Source organism: Mytilus edulis, chromosome 12 (genome assembly GCF_963676685.1).
Source record: "Mytilus edulis chromosome 12, xbMytEdul2.2, whole genome shotgun sequence".
Lineage (NCBI taxonomy): Eukaryota > Metazoa > Mollusca > Bivalvia > Mytilida > Mytilidae > Mytilus > Mytilus edulis.
Window position 1 is genome coordinate 5,503,883 of NC_092355.1, and position 19,896 is coordinate 5,523,778.

The 19,896-nt window shown below is 32.2% G+C and overlaps 1 protein-coding gene across 1 annotated transcript in view; it reads right to left on the reverse strand.

Moving 5' to 3' along the window:
- Positions 1 to 8,460, reverse strand: part of LOC139499541 (sodium- and chloride-dependent taurine transporter-like) — a 57,558-nt gene extending 49,098 nt beyond the window's left edge. The window contains exons 1-2 of the mRNA XM_071288262.1: positions 8,318 to 8,460; positions 3,248 to 3,332 (exon numbers count right to left, since the gene is read on the reverse strand). The gene's annotated coding sequence lies outside the window, so the exon portion shown is untranslated. The remainder of the gene's footprint in view (positions 1 to 3,247; positions 3,333 to 8,317) is intronic.
- Positions 8,461 to 19,896: the final 11,436 nt, after the last annotated feature.

Below are 19,896 nucleotides of genomic sequence, written 5' to 3' on the forward strand. Positions count from 1 at the left end.
TTCGCGTGTAAACTCTTGATTAATTTAAATATGGTTCTCTAATTCCAATAGTGAGTAAATTTTAAGAGAGCAACCATTCTTAAAAAGACATTACTAGTACGCCATATTATATTGGAAAAAGGACTTATCGTGTCTATGTAGCCGCCATTTATCAGAAAAGTTTAAAACGAAGAACGTATGTTTCATATATGAAACGTCGTTGTAGTGCAATAAAGTGCAGAGTGATGACTGATGTATATATGCGATATGAGGCTTTACATATACAAAAGTTATTAAAGGTACCAGGATTAGAATTTAGTACGCCAGACGCGCATTTCGTTTACATAAAGACTCATCAGTGACGCTCATATCAAAATAGGTATGAAGCCAAAGAGCATTGAGGATCCAAAATTCCAAAAAGTTGTGCCAAATACGGCTAAGGTTATTTATGCTGGGATAAAAAAAAACTTAGTTTTTCGAATAAATCAAAGTTCGGTAAACAGAATTTAAAAAAAAATGACCACATAATTGATATTCATGTCAACACCGGAGTGCTGACTACTGGACTGGTGATACCATCGGGGACGAAATGTCCACCAGCAGTGGCATCGACCCAGTGGTGTAAATTGTACCATACGCTACACGCTATGCTTCTTTTAAATTGAACTGCAAGGACAACCTTTTTGCTTACAAAAATAGACTGTAAACATGATGCATTATCACATGCATTACTATATATATTTATCATTTAACGCAAGTTGTATATATTTTAGTTTGGAAGAATATAGTCGTTCTATTAAAATTGAGAAACAGACGACAACCCGACTAAAGCGGGAAAACTACTGCAATACATCTTGTAAAATATAAATTGTTGCTACATTTGCATACACTCCATATATTTGGTACCATTAAGCGTATTTTGGATACTCAAATAGGAAAAAAACAATATCGAGCTCGAAGGGAAATTCAAAACAGAAAATCCTTCATCAATTGCAACACAATGAAATTTGGACTTTAACATTTTTTGGTTAGAGCGTCACTGATAAGTATTTTGCAGACACAACGCGCGTCTGGCTCAAATAAAAAATTGCAATCCTGGTATCTATGATGATTTTTTTTTACACTTAAACGATTGAAAAACAAGTCATATTCCAGAATTGATCCAGACATTTTTTAGTTATGCAGATGGTGGATTAAAACTTGTTAGAAAGCTACCTAAACCTCTCCCTTGTATTACAGTCGTATATAATTTTGCTATATGGATACCAAAATGTGAGCAAAACAAACAGACAGCTGTTGTCTGCTCTTTGATGGGGTTGTTGTCTCATTGACATATTCCTCATTTCCTTTCTCAATTGTATAATAGAAAAAAAATTCAAAACCTATACAGCAGTAAATAGCAAAATTAGATATCAGACTTATCCTGATTCTATATACAACAAATGGCACATACCTTAAATTTAAACTTGATTATTTAAAGTTCATATTAAAAGGGTATTGACATTTGAAACATATAGAATGAAAATAAAGCAACCTTTAAAACACACAAATAAATCTTAATAATCGAAAACAAGACCCCTTCCCCTACGGCTTCTTTTAAGGCTTTACGTATTACAAACATAAAGCTTTTAATTGTGTAGGTTTTATCAAAACCTGCAATATGTTTGTACATAGTTTGAATTCTAATATGACGTGCTTCTTTCGTTTTCTAAACAACACTATGATAAAATTCTCGATATAATGTATCTATACTTAGCGCAGACTCAGAGATATACATAATAATGGCTGTTACAATATACTTCCCACGTAAATCTACATATATTGGAACCTATTTGCAGACCATTTGCCGATTTTATTGTTTTAAAAAGTGCAATTAAAAAAAGACAAAATAACTGTTATTCTTATTCGGATGCATAATAAAAAGAAGGAAGGCACAAGAGCTCGGAGTAATCAACAGAATAAAAATAAAATAAAATTCCGCGAAAGTCTATTATTTTTTTGGCGCATTTAAGTCATTTCAAAACATGACGTCATACAAATGCAGCGCTAAAGTTGAAAGTTTTCTGTTACGTGAACCATCGAAATTTGTATGATATTGTATTAAAACTGATTTTTGAGGTAGGTTTTGTTTTATTTTCTATTCTATTGCATTATTTGCATCTTTACTCATTTCAACAAGTCAACATGGCGGCTCCTTAGTTACGAAATGTCAACTATGGATTTGACGGAAGCTTACGAGAAAATCATGTAAATTAAAAATGGCAAATGTTGGGTGAATTTAGTTTTTCTTTCTAGCGGTTATTCACGAAATTGCCCATGCAAGCTACGGATTAATTAAGATATTTTAGCTTTATCCAACAGGGAGTAAAAAAAGATCAGCCACACACACACAAAACCAACCTTCGCATCAGTATTTTAATGACAGTATTTGTCCTCATAGAATCGAAATATTTCATGGAAGCCATAGATTGTTGGAAATTTACACATGGCCTGGGTCGTGATATGCATTAATTTTATCCCTCGTTAACGCTCAGGATAAAATTCGAATAGCATGGCCCAGGCCATGTGTAAATTTCCAACAATCTGGCGTCCATGAATTATTTCTTAATTATTGCCCTAGAAACTAATAAATTATGTTCGCTGTATATATATGAAATGCATACCTATAAATTAATTCATAAAAATACGTTTTTGTTAAATTGTGTTTCTCTTTCTTATAGTGGAATATACGGTTACGTTTCTGCAAGTTTACAATATGAAATTACTATGAAAATCACTTTTTTTTAAATTTTTGTCAGGGGTCCATAGCAAAACAATGAGCACGTTCTAAACACATAAGTCGTGAACAAACCGTCATAAGCAAATCAAAGAAACTGATACCTTTTAGTGCTTCACATCAATGTCCGTGATTAAGGGAGGGTTGAGCGTTCACAAACATGAACAATTTGGCCACAATTTTCATTAGACTTTTTTTAAAATCAAAAGTCTGTTATGTCTTTTATGTACATTTTCATTCTATCAAATAAAACCATTAGTTGTCATATTTGAAATGCTGCACCTTCAAAAGTTTTAGGACCTCAATAGCTATAATCTATGGGTTTTCTCTTCGTTTGAGGCCATGTTAAGACCTCAAATTTCTTATATCCACGTAATCGGAATTCTGGTCAATAGGTGTCTCAGTCTCAATCATACCACATCTTGTTTTTTTCATATCAAAATATGGGAATTATACAAAAAGTTATAGATGGAAAAAATAACAAATACTTACGAAAAATTATATGTCATATGTCTCAATTCGCTCCAAATAAACTCATCATAGATACCAGGAATACAATTTAATACATACGCCAGACCTACGTACTAGTATTTTTAAAATTGCTACCTGTAATGAAAGAAATGTACTTATAACTTGATAAATATATATTATAATGACATGTACCTTTAAGCATTTGATCATTAAATTTGAATTAAAAAGTAATCTCACAAAAAAATACTGAATTCCAAAAATTGTAAAAAAGAAAAATTGTAAAAAAAGAAAATTGCATTTCTTTTCCAAATAAGACAAACAAACAAAACCGCAATGGTTTAAAGTGAAATACCGGACGCATGTCTCGAGGTGTGTTGGCATTGGATTAATTTCTGATTTTAGGCTTCGATAATTTTCAGCATGTGCAGTTAGCTGCGGAATCGTAGCTCTTATGTCCTTATGTTATTTTTTGATTATTTGCGGACCATAGAGCTACAGTTTTGCCCTATTTCCAAGAGTGCGGAATTACGACCTAGGTTCAGGTCGCACTTATTTCCAAATAAAAATATTGTCTATATTCCATGCAAAGCTTCTCAATGAATATAGTTCGTTTCGTGAGATATTTTTCTAGAATATGACGTACCTATTTATGTTTGAATATTCATTTCCTTAACACTGTTATCTAATGATTCCCATTTGAATACATTCTGCACTATTTTGTTCAGCAATATTGAATCTCCTCGTGACGTCACGATAACGAAGAAAAGATAACTCTTGTTGGAAAATACGTGTTGGTTTGTTCACGTTGTCATTTATTTCGATTTGATGACTTTTTGAATGAAATAACTATTAATTAAAGTTAATTACTAAAGGAAATAATAATTCTTCCAAGTAATTAAAATATTTCGTGTGAATTAAAACATTAAAATCACTCCATTTTCGCTTAGAAATAAGTAAACAAACTAACATGTGTTTCCTATAAGAGTTATCTGTTCTTGTTTTTCGTAGGCGTTCCACTATTTCAACATGGGAGATCGAGGACATTAGAGTTACTTTTCCTTGTTTTTCATGACGTCACGACGAGATTCAAAATGGCTGATCAAAATAGGCGGAGAATGTATAAAAATGGGAATAATAAGATAATAGTGTTAAGGAAATGAATATATAAACGAACTATATACACTGACAAGCTTTGCATGGAATATAAACAACATTTTTGGGGAAAATAAGTGCGACCTGGACTTGCGGTCATAAAACATTCGAGTCAGTTTTTTGTACTCGTACTCGAAAATCAATCAATCAAAATGTTAGATTTCTTGTTTCGAGCATGAACTTCGTGCTCTAAGCAGTGAGCACAGTTTTATGACCTCAACCCCTGAAGCTGGGTCGCAATTCCGCACGTTTTGAAATAGGAAAAATTCGTAGCTCTATGGTCCACAAATAGTCAAAAAATAACATAAGAACCTAAGAACTACGGTTCCGCAGCTAATGTGCAGTTTTAAAGCAACTTTATATCACGTATTCCATCCTATTTTGATATTTCGCGTGTATACCTTAGGTTAATTTAGTCCCATTGTGAAATAAATATTGAAAACAATATGCGCCTTGAAATGAATATTTGGTTGGGGTATTTCACTATTGTTTCAGCATCCCTGATTTTCCCAGAATAAAATCCCACCTGATTCATCTTGACAAATAAATTGCGTCCTAATTAAATAGGCGTTTAAAAGTCAGAATTTAAAAATAAAGACTTACCGTATTGAATATTTTCAAATTTTAAATTTTTTGTGAATCATTTTATCCTTTTAAATTGAGAACAACCCGACCATAAAACAGACAACAACAGAAGGTCACCAACAGGTCTAAACTCTTTTCGGTCATTTTTTGTATCAGAAAAGTTTAAAACGAAGAACGTATGTTTCATATATGAAACGTCGTTGTAGTGCAATAAAGTGCAGAGTGATGACTGATGTACATATGCGATATGATGGTTTTCATATACAAAAGTTATTAAAGGTACCAGGATTATAATTTAGTACGCCTGACGCGCGTTTCGTTTACATAAAGACTCATCAGTGACGCTCATATCAAAATAGCTATGAAGCCAAAGAGCATTGAGGATCCAAAATTCCAAAAAGTTGTGCCAAATACGGCTAAGGTTATCTATGCCTGGGATAAGAAAAAACTTAGTTTTTCGAAAAAATCAAAGTTCGGTAAACAGAATTAAAAAAAAAAATGACCACATAATTGATATTCATGTCAACACCGGAGTGCTGACTACTTGGCTGGTGATACCATCGGGGACGAAATGTCCACCAGCAGTGGCATCGACCCCAGTGGTGTAAATTGTACCATACGCTACACGTTATGCTTCTTTTAAATTGAACTGCAAGGACAACCTTTTTGCTTACAAAAATAGATTGTAAACATGATGCATTATCACATGCATTACTATATATATTTATCATTTAACGCAAGATGTATATATTTTAGTTTGGAAGAATATAGTCTTCCAATTAAAATTGAGAAACAGACGACAACCCGACTGAAGAGCGAATACACAACAGAAGGTACTAATAGGTCTTCAACACAGCGGGAAAACTACTGCAGTACATCTTGTAAAATATAAATTGTTGCTACATTTGCATACACTTTACATATTTGGTACCATTAAGCGTATTTTGGATACTCAAATAGGAAAAAAATGATATCGAGCTCGAGGGGAAATTCAAAGCAGAAAATCCTTCATCAATTGCAACACAATGAAATTTGGACTTTAACATTTTTTGGTTAGAGCGTCACTGATAAGTATTTTGCAGACACAACGCGCGTCTGGCTCAAATATAAAATTGCAATCCTGGTATCTATGATGATTTTTTTTTACACTTAAACGATTAAAAAACAAGTCATATTCCAGAATTGATCCAGACATTTTTTAGTTAAGCAGATGGTGGATTAAAACTTGTTAGAAAGCTACCTAAACCTCTCGCTTGTATTACAGTCGTATATAATTTTGCTATATGGATACCAAAATGTGAGCAAAACAAACAGACAGCTGTTGTCTGCTCTTTGATGGGGTTTTTGTCTCATTGACATATTCCTCATTTCCATTCTCAATTGTATAATAGAAAAAAATTCAAAACCTATACAGCAGTAAATAGCAAAATTAGATATCAGACTTATCCTGATTCTATATACAACAAATGGCACATCCCTTAAATTTAAACTTGATTATTTAAAGTTCATATTAAAAGGGTAGTGACATTTGAAACATATAGAATCAAAATAAAGCAACCTTTAAAACACACAAATAAATCTTAATAATCGAAAACAAGACCCCTTCCCCTACGGCTTCTTTTAAGGCTTTACGTATTACAAACATAAAGCTTCTAATTGTGTAGGTTATGTCAAAACCTGCAATATGTCTGTACATAGTTTGAATTCTAATATGACGTGCTCCTTTCGTTTTGTAAACAACACTGTGATAAAATTATCGATATAATGTATCTATACTTAGCGCAGACTCAGAGATATACATAATAATGGCTGTTACAATATACTTCCCATGTAAATCTACATATATTGGAACCTATTTGCAGACCATTTGCCGGTTTTATTGTTTTAAAAAGTGCAATTAAAAAAAGACAAAATAACTGTTATTCTTATTCGGATGCATAATAAAAAGAAGTAATGCACAAGAGCTCGGAGTAATCAACAAAATAAAAATAAAATAAAATTCCGCGAAAGTCTATTATTTTTTTTGGCGCATTTAAGTCATTTCAAAACATGACGTCATACAAATGAAACCGCTAAAGTTGAAAGTTTTCTGCTACGTGAACCATCGAAATTTGTATGATTTTTGAGGTAGGTTTTGTTTTATTTTCTATTCTATTGCATTATTTGCATCTTTACTCATTTCAACAAGTCAACATGGCGGCTCCTTAGTTACGAAATTTCAACTATGGATTTGACGGAAGCTTACGAGAAAATCATGTAAATTAAAAATGGCAAATGTTGGGTGAATTTAGTTTTTCTTTCTAGCGGTTTTTCACGAAATTGCCCATGCAAGCTACGGATTAATTAAGATATTTGAGCTTTATCCAACAGGGAGTAAAAAAAGATCAGCCACACACACACCAAACCAACCTTCGCATCAGTATTTTAATGACAGTATTTGTCCTCATAGAATCGAAATATTTCATGGAAGCCATAGATTGTTGGAAATTTACACATGGCCTGGGCCGTGAAATGCATTAATTTTATCCCTCGCTAACGCTCAGGATAAAATTCGAATATCATGGCCCAGGTCATGTGTAAATTTCCAACAATCTGGCGTCCATGAATTATTTCTTAATTATTGCCCTTGAAACTAATAAGTTATGTTCGCTGTATATATATGAAATGCATACCTATAAATTAATTCATAAAAATATGTTTTTGTTAAATTTTGTTTCTCTTTCTGATAATGGAATATACGGTTACGTTTCTGCAAGTTTACAATATGAAATTACTATGAAAATCACTTTTTTTTAAATTTTTGTCAGGGGTCCATAGCAAAACAATGAGCACGTTCTAAACACATAAGTCGTGAACAAACCGTCATAAACAAATCAAAGAAAATGATACCTTTTAGTGCTTTACATCAATGTCCGTGATTAAGGGACGGTTGAGCGTTCACAAACATAAACAATTTGGCCACACTTTCCATTAGACTTTTTTTTAAATCAAAAGTCTGTTATTTCTTTTATGTACATTTTCATTCTATCAAATAAAACCATTAGTTGTCATATTTGAAATGCTGCACCTTCAAAAGTTTTAGGACCTCAATAGCTATAATCTATGGGGTTTCTCTTCGTTTGAGGCCATGCTAAGCCCTCAAATTGCTTATATCAACGTAATCTGAATTTTGGTCAATAGGTGTCTCAGTCTCAATCATACCACATCTTGTTTTTCTTCATATCAAAACATGTGAATTATACAAAAAGTTATAGATGGAAAAAATAGAAAATACTTACGAAAAATTATATGCCATATGTCTCAATTCGCTCCAAATAAACTCCTCATAGAATACAATTAATACATACACCAGACGAGCAACGATACTCCAAGCATTGGAGCCACTGGAATCTTTATCCGTTCATTTAGATAAGTATATCAGTTTGTAACAGTTATGAAAATACTTCCTTTTAATCAAATTAACGATCTTGTGATGTTTAGTTTCAATGAGAGAAAAAACAATGCAGGTAGTTCTAGAAACACTACAAATAATCAGGAATTGTAGTTAAGAACGTAACATAGACAAGGCATTGAACGTTATATTATTGATACATAACTTGCAAATTCCAAATAACAGGTTAAACAGTTCAGACATAAACTAACACTTTGAGAGGAGAAAGCGTTCAATAATCGTATACACAATGACTGCATCTACATATCTTAGACAGATAAGATAACACCCCTGTGGTGGTTAACACATTAAATTGTATGAATGCAGAAACTAACCACTTAAACAGTGATCATTTCAAGAAACTAAAGAATACAGCACAGAAATTATCACTAAATCCATTTCATAGATTGTTAATATATTATCCGAAAATAAAGAAATTGAGATAAGTATATCACTTTGTTTCAGTGTTGTGTTATGAAAATATTTCCTTTTAATCAAATTACCGATGTTGAAGTGTTCAGTTTCAATTAGAAAAAAACAATACAGATAGTACTAATAGAGGTCGGTCATTTAAAGACGTATTAACCGTTTTATATGCGTAGACGTTTCCGCATCTGCAGATATACCAAAAAAAACAGTATGTGATCCCGAGTTTTAATTGTATGTAGTTTCAATAATGTAAATGGGCGACTGATTAATTTCTAATGCAGAAATTTACAAAACAATTAGGAAATGTCGATTTTTTTGTGGAACATAACCCGACTTTTAAAGATATTCCGGATAGTTGGAACAGTTTACAGGCATGACAGGAGTGAATACGGTAAAATCGTTTGTTTGTGTATGAACTAGTGCTCACGTATAACACGTAGAACCAAATTGTTATTTGACAAATAGAATGATACTCAGTACTTTTCTATTACCCTTTATGATAAAATCGCAAATGAACAATATTCAAGTTCTTTACAAGTATATAAGTAGTACATTTGATTTTTTTTTTGTTTCTTCATGTAAGATATTGAAATATTTTTTCAACTAAATTTTTAAAGGATTGTGTACGATATTCGTGAACCTGCCCTACATCGGCTACTTTTTAAGAGTATGCAAAAGTAGTTGAAAGAACCCGTTATTTTTTTGTACAAAACACCACTATAACAAATATTGAAAGTGTATGTTTAATTGTTTCTAAGAGATTCCATTTTTTTTATAAAAATGAAGCATGGTCTTATTAATAAGCTCGGGATCACTAATTTTTTTTTGGTATATCTGCAGATGCGGATACGTCAACGTATAGGATTCGGTTGATAAGTGTGTAAATGACCGACCTCTATTAACAATACGAATAATCAGGATTTATATTTGAGAACGAAACACACACAAAGATCTTGAATATTACATTATTGATACTTAACTTGCAAATTCCAAAATAGCAGGTTAAACAGTTCAGACACAAAATAACATTAGCAGAAGAGAAATCGTATCCACAATGACTGCATCTACATATCTTAGACAGATAAGATAACACCCCTGTGGTGCTTAACACATTAAATTGTATTAATGCAGAAACTAATCACTTAAACAATGATCACCACAAGAAAATAAATAATAGAACACAGACAATCAGTACATCTATTTTAAGGATTGTAAAAAATATTATCAGAAAAAAAAGAAATTGAGATTATCATTTTGATTCAGTGTTGTGTTATGAAAATATTTCCTTTTAATCAAATTACCGATCTTGAGGTGTTCAGTTTCAATTAGAAAAAAACAATGCAGGTAGTACTAATAACAATACGAATAATCAGGATTTATATTTGGGAACGAAACATACACAATGATCTTGAATATTACATTATTGATATTTTTTTTAGCAAATTCCTAATTGAAGGTTAGACAGTTCAGACATAAACTAATACTTAGAGAGGAGAAAGCGTTCAATAATCGTATACACAATGACTGCATCTACAAATCTTAGACAGAAAATATATCACCCTTGTAGTGGTTAACACATTAAATTGTATTAATGCAGAAACTAATCACTTAAACAGTGATCACTACAAGAACATAAATCATACAACACAGAAAATCAGTGAATCTATTTCAAGGATTGTTAATATATTATCAGAAAATAAGAAATTGATGAGCATACTTATATACTTTGATAGTGCATTCAAAGATTCTAATCAAGGACACATTTACCAAACCTCTATCTATAAAACTACAATTTGAGCCGATAAAGACCGGAGATTTATCAGTAATTGACATATAACCAATACATACAATTCTCGAATTGTAGACTAAATATTAAAACTTTTATTGAGGGAACAATAACTTAACATTCAAGAACCAAACAGTTCTATCTATAAGATAAAGCAAAACACGCAGAGCTGCAAACTAACTCCCTAAGATGTAATTGCAATATATACACACATGAACATTGGCATTTATAGATCGAACGGAGCTAGTATACAAAATAGATCTTAAATATTTTACAAAAAGACTTATTTTGAGTTCCAATTTCATGTGATGCTATATAATCAAGCTATTTGGGAGCCTCGATTTGGAATACTATTAATCAACTACAATCGATCTACATCTGCCAATAATACTTACACACATCTTAGACACATTTCGAATAAGAATAGTATAAGTATAATTTACCAATATCGTGATGTTGGCTTCATGCAATAAACACATCATAGATACCAGGATTAAATGTTATATTTACGGCAGACGCGTGTTTCGTGTACAAAAGACTCATCAGTGACGCTAGAATCCAAAATATTCAAAAGGGCCAAATAAAGTATGAAGTTGAAGAGCATTGAGGACCAAAATTAAAAAAAAGTTTTTATTTTTTTAAATACAGCTAGGTTAATCTATTCCTGAGGGAGAAATAGTATTTCAAAAAATCAAAACGTTTTGTAAACAGTTAATTTATTAATATGACAATATCATCGAGATGTTGGCTTTGTGCATACATAGTGCAACAAGTCATAAATTGGCGAGTTCTTTGCAGTTGCAATATTATTGACACTCTTCCCATGTTTACATTTAATTTCGCCAATACAGACGATATTAACTTTGATACTGATGTATAATTTCTCCAGTACAGAAGATATAAACTTTGATACTGATGTGTACTTTCTACAATACAGAAGATATTAACTTTGAAACTGATGTGTTCAAAGCAGAGAGTTTATAATTAATTGATGTCATTGATATCAGAATACACGCTACACCTAAACAACCTCAGATGTGTCAGCCAAATATAAGTGCACATCCTAGATATATTTTCAAATGTATTGTACAAGTGAATGGATTCGTGACATAAGAAACAATAGCATTACAAGTGGTCGTTACAAATATCTTATGCATTTTGAGAATAAACATATGGATAGAGGTTATGCTAAGATACAAACTGTAAAAACATAAAAGATGTGCAACATAAGGTTAAAAGATGCAGTACTCTATAAGAAACAGATGCATTACTTTATCAGAAATATGTTCTCTAATCTACCAGATGATTTTAGAGAAAGAATTTTTTCTCTTACACTTGCAATTAGTCGTAACGACTCTATACAACAATGTTAAGTCTATATATGTTAGTATGTATGATTGGGATGGGAATCTAAGTTTGTAATAATGTCTTGGTATTCTATATTTTGCACGCAACGTGTAAAAAGTAAAATAACCAAAAATTCAAAACGGAAAACCCGTATTCAAATGGCAATACCCAAAGCTCAATTACATCAAACGAATGGATTACGTGACTTAGTACATGCATTTTCTAATATTACTTCTTAACTTTAATATATGGCAGTAAATGGCTTTCTCGGAGTTAATGTCATGCATTGCCTGTCGTTTTTATTCTTAATGTCACTACAAAGCACATGTTTTTGTTTTTCACAGCTTTTATCTCATGCATGGTGTTGTCATCCTGAGTTGGTATGCTATGGTATTGTGTAAATTTATAAAATGTCGTCATGTTATTGGCTGTTTCGTTCAAATGTTAAATTCATGGTATTGTCAATGTCGTTCTCCGCCTTTCTGTCATGTATTGTCTGTCATTCTAGGTCTTAATATCTGGTCTGTCTTTGTATGCCTTCATGTTATAGTATTTTTTGTCCTTTTAAGCATTTATGACATGGTTGTGTTTGTTTTTCTCAATTGTCAATTTAATTCATGGTATACCTTTATCAGCCTTTATGACCCGTTTTTTGCTTTCTTAATGAGAATTTAACGTCATGGTTTTGTCTATCACTTTTAGTTTTCTTGTGATTATTTTGTTTTATTTGCTGTATGAGTTTGATATCTTGGTTAAAATGAAAAATTCGAAAGGCCAACTTATAAATAATCCACTGTTGTTTGCATTTTGTTTGTCCTACGAGAGTTACACATTTGTTGGATGACGATTGTAACACCTCATGTTTAAATGAATTTTAAAGATCAGAACATTGAAATCTAAGTTATGTAATGCATGCTGGTGAGAATGCAAATATCAATGACATTTGCTTTGCGCATGTGTATATATCTAGGTGATGTTCCATGGATAAAATCTGTCATTTACGTGACTTGGAACAGGCATTTTCTTATTCCTTCTCAAACTTTATATGTGACATTATATGGTATTCTCGGGCTTTATGAAATGCATCGCCTGTCGTTTTTATTCTTAATGTCACTACATGGTCTATGTGTTTGTTTTTCACAGCTTTTATATCATGCATGTTTTTCTAATTCTTAGCTATGTTATTGTGTAATTTGTCTATCATTCTTAATTTTCTTGTAATTCTTGTCTTTTTGGCTGCCTGAGTTTGATGTCTTAGATTTGTTAACAAGCCTTTAAGGTAGATTCATGGTATACCGCCATCTTGGATTGAACAATCACAGTAAAAAATCGGTCTAGTTATTTGCCTAAATCTGCAAATTTGAAGACAGATTTGCAATTTAATGGTTAGACTGTTTAATAATATAAAGAAAACTTGGCAGTTTATTGTATAATCCAAAATATTTAAACAAATATAATTTTTCTTGCTTTTAAAATCATTTTTTTCAAACGAGCCATTTAAGGGAAGATAACTCTTTTAGTAAAAATTTATACTGGACAGATAGGGAATTTTTTTCTTTTTACTTGTAGCAAGAAAACAAGTTCGGTGACACCATTGTTTCTTTTTATTTTCTTAAAACATATTACAAAACCTATCTTTTCACAATTTTTTTCAAAATTCTATCTCATAGATTTTTTTTTATGCACACAAATGTGTTTTCCCATGAACAATCTAACCAAATTTAGGCAATTTTCAACGACTCATAGCTTGAAAAATAGCACGGTGACCCCTCCTTTTTATTATTTATTTGAAAAGAGCATATTAAAATCTTCATTCTGGCTAAGTATAAGAAAATTCTGTCTCAAAAAATATTTACTTATGACCTACCTTAAGACATGGTTTGTCTGTCTTCCTCCGTTGTTATGTACTTGCCATTCTTTAGCCTTTATGTTATGTCTTTGGCCGTATTTCTAAACTTTTATTTCATAGATTTGTCTGACTATGTCAGCATTTATGGCATGCCTTTGTCTGTCCGTCTAAGTCCTTATCTGGTATTGTATGTCATTTTATGTCAAATATGTTGTTGTCCCGAAGTTAAAGCCCCAAACAATATCGTTTTTGTGTGTAAATATCATTACATAAACTGCTTGATAAATGAATTAGGTTTTGACAATTCACTTGGAAACCCAACATATACCCTCACGACACTTACCAAAAGGAAATCCGTGATAATCAGTCTGTTTTATGTTCCTTTCAACCAAAAATGAAGAACTTGATCTTCCATCACTGTATTTGGATACCTAAACTACATAAGTGTCCTTACAAACAACGGTATATTGCTGGGTCTTCCAAGTGCTCCACGAAACCTCTTTCTAAATTATTAACATCTATTTTATCAGCAATCAAAGCCGGGCTCCAAAGTTATTGTGAAACTGAACTGAATCAGATGTGGATTCTAAAAAATTCCAAAGATCTTTTAAAGTACACACAGTCTAAGACTCTCTCATCTTGCTATAGTATTAAAACACGACTTATCTACACTTTATACAAGTATTTCCCACTCCAAACAACTAAAAGACAAATTGAAAGAGTTGGTATTACTTTGTTTCATTAAATAGAACGGCGAACGTTGATACAAGTATCTTCGGAGGGATAAATCCTACTTTGTAAAGAATCACTCTGATTCAAACCAAAAATTCTCTGAAATTGACATTATCAAGATGCTTGATTTCTTGATTGACAACATATTTGTTACGTTTGGAGAACGTTATTTTCAAGAGACTGTCGGAATTCCAATGTGAACCAATTGTGCCCCTCTTCTTGCCGACTTGTTTCTTTATTATTCTGAGGCTGACTTCATACAGGAACTTCTTAGGAAGAAAGATAAGAAGTTAGCAATATCCTTTAACTTTACGTTCCGCTATATAGATGATGTTCTCTCACTAAATAATACAACATTTGGTAACTATGTAGAACGAATCTACAGATACAGCTAAGTCTGCCTCATATCTTCACTTACATCTAGATAGTTATAAAAAGTACCAGGATTATAATTTTATACGCCAGACGCGCGTTTCGTCTACATAAGACTCATCAGTGACGCTCAGATCAAAATAGTTCAAAAAGCCAAATAAATACAAAGTTGAAGAGCATTGAGGACCCAAAATTCCAAAAAGTTGTGCCAAATACGGCTAAGGTAATCTACTCCTGGGGTAAGAAAATCCTTAGTTTTTCGAAAAATACAAAGTTTTGTAAACAGAAAATTTATAAAAATGACCATATAATTGATATTCATGTCAACACAGAAGTGCTGACTACTGGGCTGGTGATACCCTCGGGGACGAAACGTCCACCAGCAGTGGCATCGACCCAGTGGTGTAAATAGTTATAAAAAGTACCAGGATTATAATTTTATACGCCAGACGCGCGTTTCGTCTACATAAGACTCATCAGTGACGCTCAGATCAAAATAGTTCAAAAAGCCAAATAAATACAAAGTTGAAGAGCATTGAGGACCCAAAATTCCAAAAAGTTGTGCCAAATACGGCTAAGGTAATCTACTCCTGGGGTAAGAAAATCCTTAGTTTTTCGAAAAATACAAAGTTTTGTAAACAGAAAATTTATAAAAATGACCATATAATTGATATTCATGTCAACACAGAAGTTAACAATGAGGGTTGGTTGAAAATAAAACTTTACGACAGAAGAAATGATTTCAGCTTCCCAATTGTGAACTTTCCATTTCTATGTAGCAACATTCAAGCAGAGCCTGCATAGGTAGTGTACATCTCCCAATTGATACGATAATCCCGGGCATGTATTTCCTATCATTATTTCCTTGATAGAGGATTGCTACTCACACGCAAGCTATTAAAGAAAGAGTTCCAAATGGTGAAGTTGAAATCATTCCATTCGTAAATTTTACGGACGCCATCACGAGTTGGTTGACCGTTAAGGAATAACCGTTTCACAGATGATATCGGATATGTTCCTTATGTCGTAACTTCAATCCCTTTTCGCGAATATGACCTACCGGATTAGACTATTTACCGGATTTGTAAAAATATAAGCAACACGACGGGTGCCACATGTAGAGCAGGATCTGCTTACCCTTCCGGAGCACCTGAGATCCCCCCCCCAAGTTTTTGGTGGGGTTCATGTTGCTTAGTCTTTAGAGTTCTATGTTGTGTCGTCTGTACTATTATTTGTCTGTTTGTCTTTTTATTTTTAAGCCATGGCGTTGTCAGTTTATTTTCTATCTATGAGTTTGACTCTCCCGCTTGTATCTTTCGTCCCTCTTTTAGCCTCTATGTCAACATGGTCATTGGTGTGTGTGTGTCTTTGTTACCATTTCCTGTTATTGTGTCTTTTCATACTTTAGGCATAGATTTTCCTGTCAAATTCTAATGTTATTTTTTTCCGTATTATTTTTTTTTTATCAAATTCAAGTCGGTTTTGTTTTAGGAAAAACTGCATAAATTAATTAATACGTATTTTTACCCAAAGAAGCATTAAAAGCATAAAATATAGTATAGAAAAGACTGACGCAAATCACCTATTTTCGGGTGTTAGATTATTCAATATATATAAATATTGATACATTTGTTGTTTTCGATCGCTTACAGAATTGAATGGGTTAAAATGAAAATTTCAAAAGTCAACGTATAAATAATCCAGTGTTGTTTGTCTTTTGTTTGTCTTACTAAAGATAAATATGCATCGACCCAGTGGTGTAAATTGTACCATACGCTACACATTATGCTTCTCTTAAATTGAACTGCAAGGACAACCTTTTTGCTTACAAAAATAGATTGTAAACATGATGCATTATCACATGCATTACTATATATATTTATCATTTAACGAAAGTCTTCAACACAGCGGGAAAACTACTGCAATACATCTTGTAAAATATAAATTGTTGCTACATTTTCATACACTCCACATATTTGGTACCATTAAGCGTATTTTGGATACTCAAATAGGAAAGAAATAATATCGAGCTCGAAAGGAAATTCAAAACAGAAAAATCTTCATCAATTGCAACACAATGAAATTTGGGCTTTAACATTTTTTGGTTAGAGCGTCACTGATAAGTATTTTGCAGACAAAACGCGCGTCTGGCTCAAATATAAAATTGCAATCCTGGTATCTATGATGATTTTTTTTTACACTTAAACGATTGAAAAACAAGTCATATTCCATAATTGATCCAGACATTTTTTAGTTAAGCAGATGGTGGATTAAAACTTGTTAGAAAGCTACCTAAACCTCTCCCTTGTATTACAGTCGTATATAATTTTGCTATATGGATACCAAAATGTGAGCAAAACAAACAGACAGCTGTTGTCTGCTCTTTGATGGGGTTTTTGTCTCATTGACATATTCCTCATTTCCATTCTCAATTGTATAATAGAAAAAAAATTCAAAACCTATACAGCAGTAAATAGCAAAATCAGATAACTGACTTATCCTGATTCTATATACAACAAATGGCACATCCCTTAAATTTAAACTTGATTATTTAAAGTTCATATTAAAAGGGTAGTGACATTTGAAACATATAGAATCAAAATAAAGCAACCTTTAAAACACACAAATAAATCTTAATAATCGAAAACAAGACCCCTTCCCCTACGGCTTCTTTTAAGGCTTTACGTATTACAAACATAAAGCTTCTAATTGTGTAGGTTATGTCAAAACCTGCAATATGTCTGTAATAGTTTGAATTCTAATATGACGTGCTCCTTTCGTTTTGTAAACAACACTGTGATAAAATTATCGATATAATGTATCTATACTTAGCGCAGACTCAGAGATATACATAATAATGGCTGTTACAATATACTTCCCATGTAAATCTACATATATTGGAACCTATTTGCAGACCATTTGCCGGTGTTATTGTTTTAAAAAGTGCAATTCAAAAAAGACAAAATAACTGTTATTCTTATTCGGATGCATAATAAAAAGAAGTAATGCACAAGAGCTCGGAGTAATCAACAAAATAAAAATAAAATAAAATTCCGCGAAAGTCTATTATTTTTTTTGGCGCATTTAAGTCATTTAAAAACATGACGTCATACAAATGAAACCGCTAAAGTTGAAAGTTTTCTGTTACGTGAACCATCGAAATTTGTATGATATTGTATTAAAACTGATTTTTGAGGTAGGTTTTGTTTTATTTTCTATTCTATTGCATTATTTGCATCTTTACTCATTTCAAAAAGTCAACATGGCGGCTCCTTAGTTACGAAATTTCAACTATGGATTTGACGGAAGCTTACGAGAAAATCATGTAAATTAAAAACGGCAAATGTTGGGTGAATTTAGTTTTTCTTTCTAGCGGTTATTCACGAAATTGCCCATGCAAGCTACGGATTAATTAAGATATTTGAGCTTTATCCAACAGGGAGTAAAAAAAGATCAGCCACACACACACCAAACCAACCTTCGCATCAGTATTTTAATGACAGTATTTGTCCTCATAGAATCGAAATATTTCATGGAAGCCATAGATTGTTGGAAATTTACACATGGCCTGGGCCGTGAAATGCATTATTTTTATCCCTCGCTAACGCTCAGGATAAAATTCGAATATCATGGCCCAGGTCATGTGTAAATTTCCAACAATCTGGCGTCCATGAATTATTTCTTAATTATTGCCCTTGAAACTAATAAGTTATGTTCGCTGTATATATATGAAATGCATACCTATAAATTAATTCATAAAAATACGTTTTTGTTAAATTTTGTTTCTCTTTCTGATAATGGAATATACGGTTACGTTTTGGCAAGTTTACAATATGAAATTACTATGAAAATCACTTTTTTTTTTATTTTTGTCAGGGGTCCATAGCAAAACAATGAGCACGTTCTAAACACATAAGTCATGAACAAACCGTCATAAACAAATAAAAAAAATGATATCTTTTAGTGCTTTACATCAATGTCCGTGATTAAGGGAGGGTCGAGCGTTCACAAACATGAACAATTTGGCCACAATTTTCATTAGACTTTTTTTTAAATCAAAAGTCTGTTATTTCTTTTATGTACATTTTCATTCTATCAAATAAAACCATTAGTTGTCATATTTGAAATGCTGCACCTTCAAAAGTGTAAGGACCTCAATAGCTATAATCTATGGGGTTTCTCTTCGTTTGAGGCCATGCTAAGCCCTCAAATTGCTTTTATCAACGTAATCTGAATTCTGGTCAATAGGTGTCTCAGTCTCAATCATACCACATCTTGTTTTTCTTCATAGCAAAACATGTGAATTATGCAAAAAGTTATAGATGGAAAAAATAGCAAAAACTTACGAAAAATTATATGCCATATGTCTCAATTCGCTCCAAATAAACTCCTCATAGAATACAATTAATACATACGCCAGACGAGCAACGATACTCCAAGCATTGGAGCCACTGGAATCTTTATCCGTTCATTTAGATAAGTATATCAGTTTGTAACAGTTATGAAAATACTTCCTTTTAATCAAATTAACGATCTTGTGATGTTTAGTTTCAATGAGAAAAAACAATGCAGGTAGTTCTAGAAACACTACAAATAATCAGGAATTGTAGTTAAGAACGTAACATAGACAAGGCATTGAACGTTATATTATTGATACATAACTTGCAAAGTCTTAATTGAAGGTTAAACAGTTCATACACGAACTAATACTAGCAGAGGAGAAAGCGTTCAATAATCGTATACACAATGACTGCATCTACATATCTTAGACAGATAAGATAACACCCCTGTGGTGGTTAACACATTAAATTGTATTAATGCAGAAACTAACCACTTAAACAGTGATCATTTCAAGAAAATAAAGAATACAGCACAGAAATTATCACTAAATCTGTTTCATAGATTGTTAATATATTATCCGAAAATAAAGAAATTGAGATAAGTATATTACTTTGTTTAAGTGTTGTGTTATGAAAATATTTCCTTTT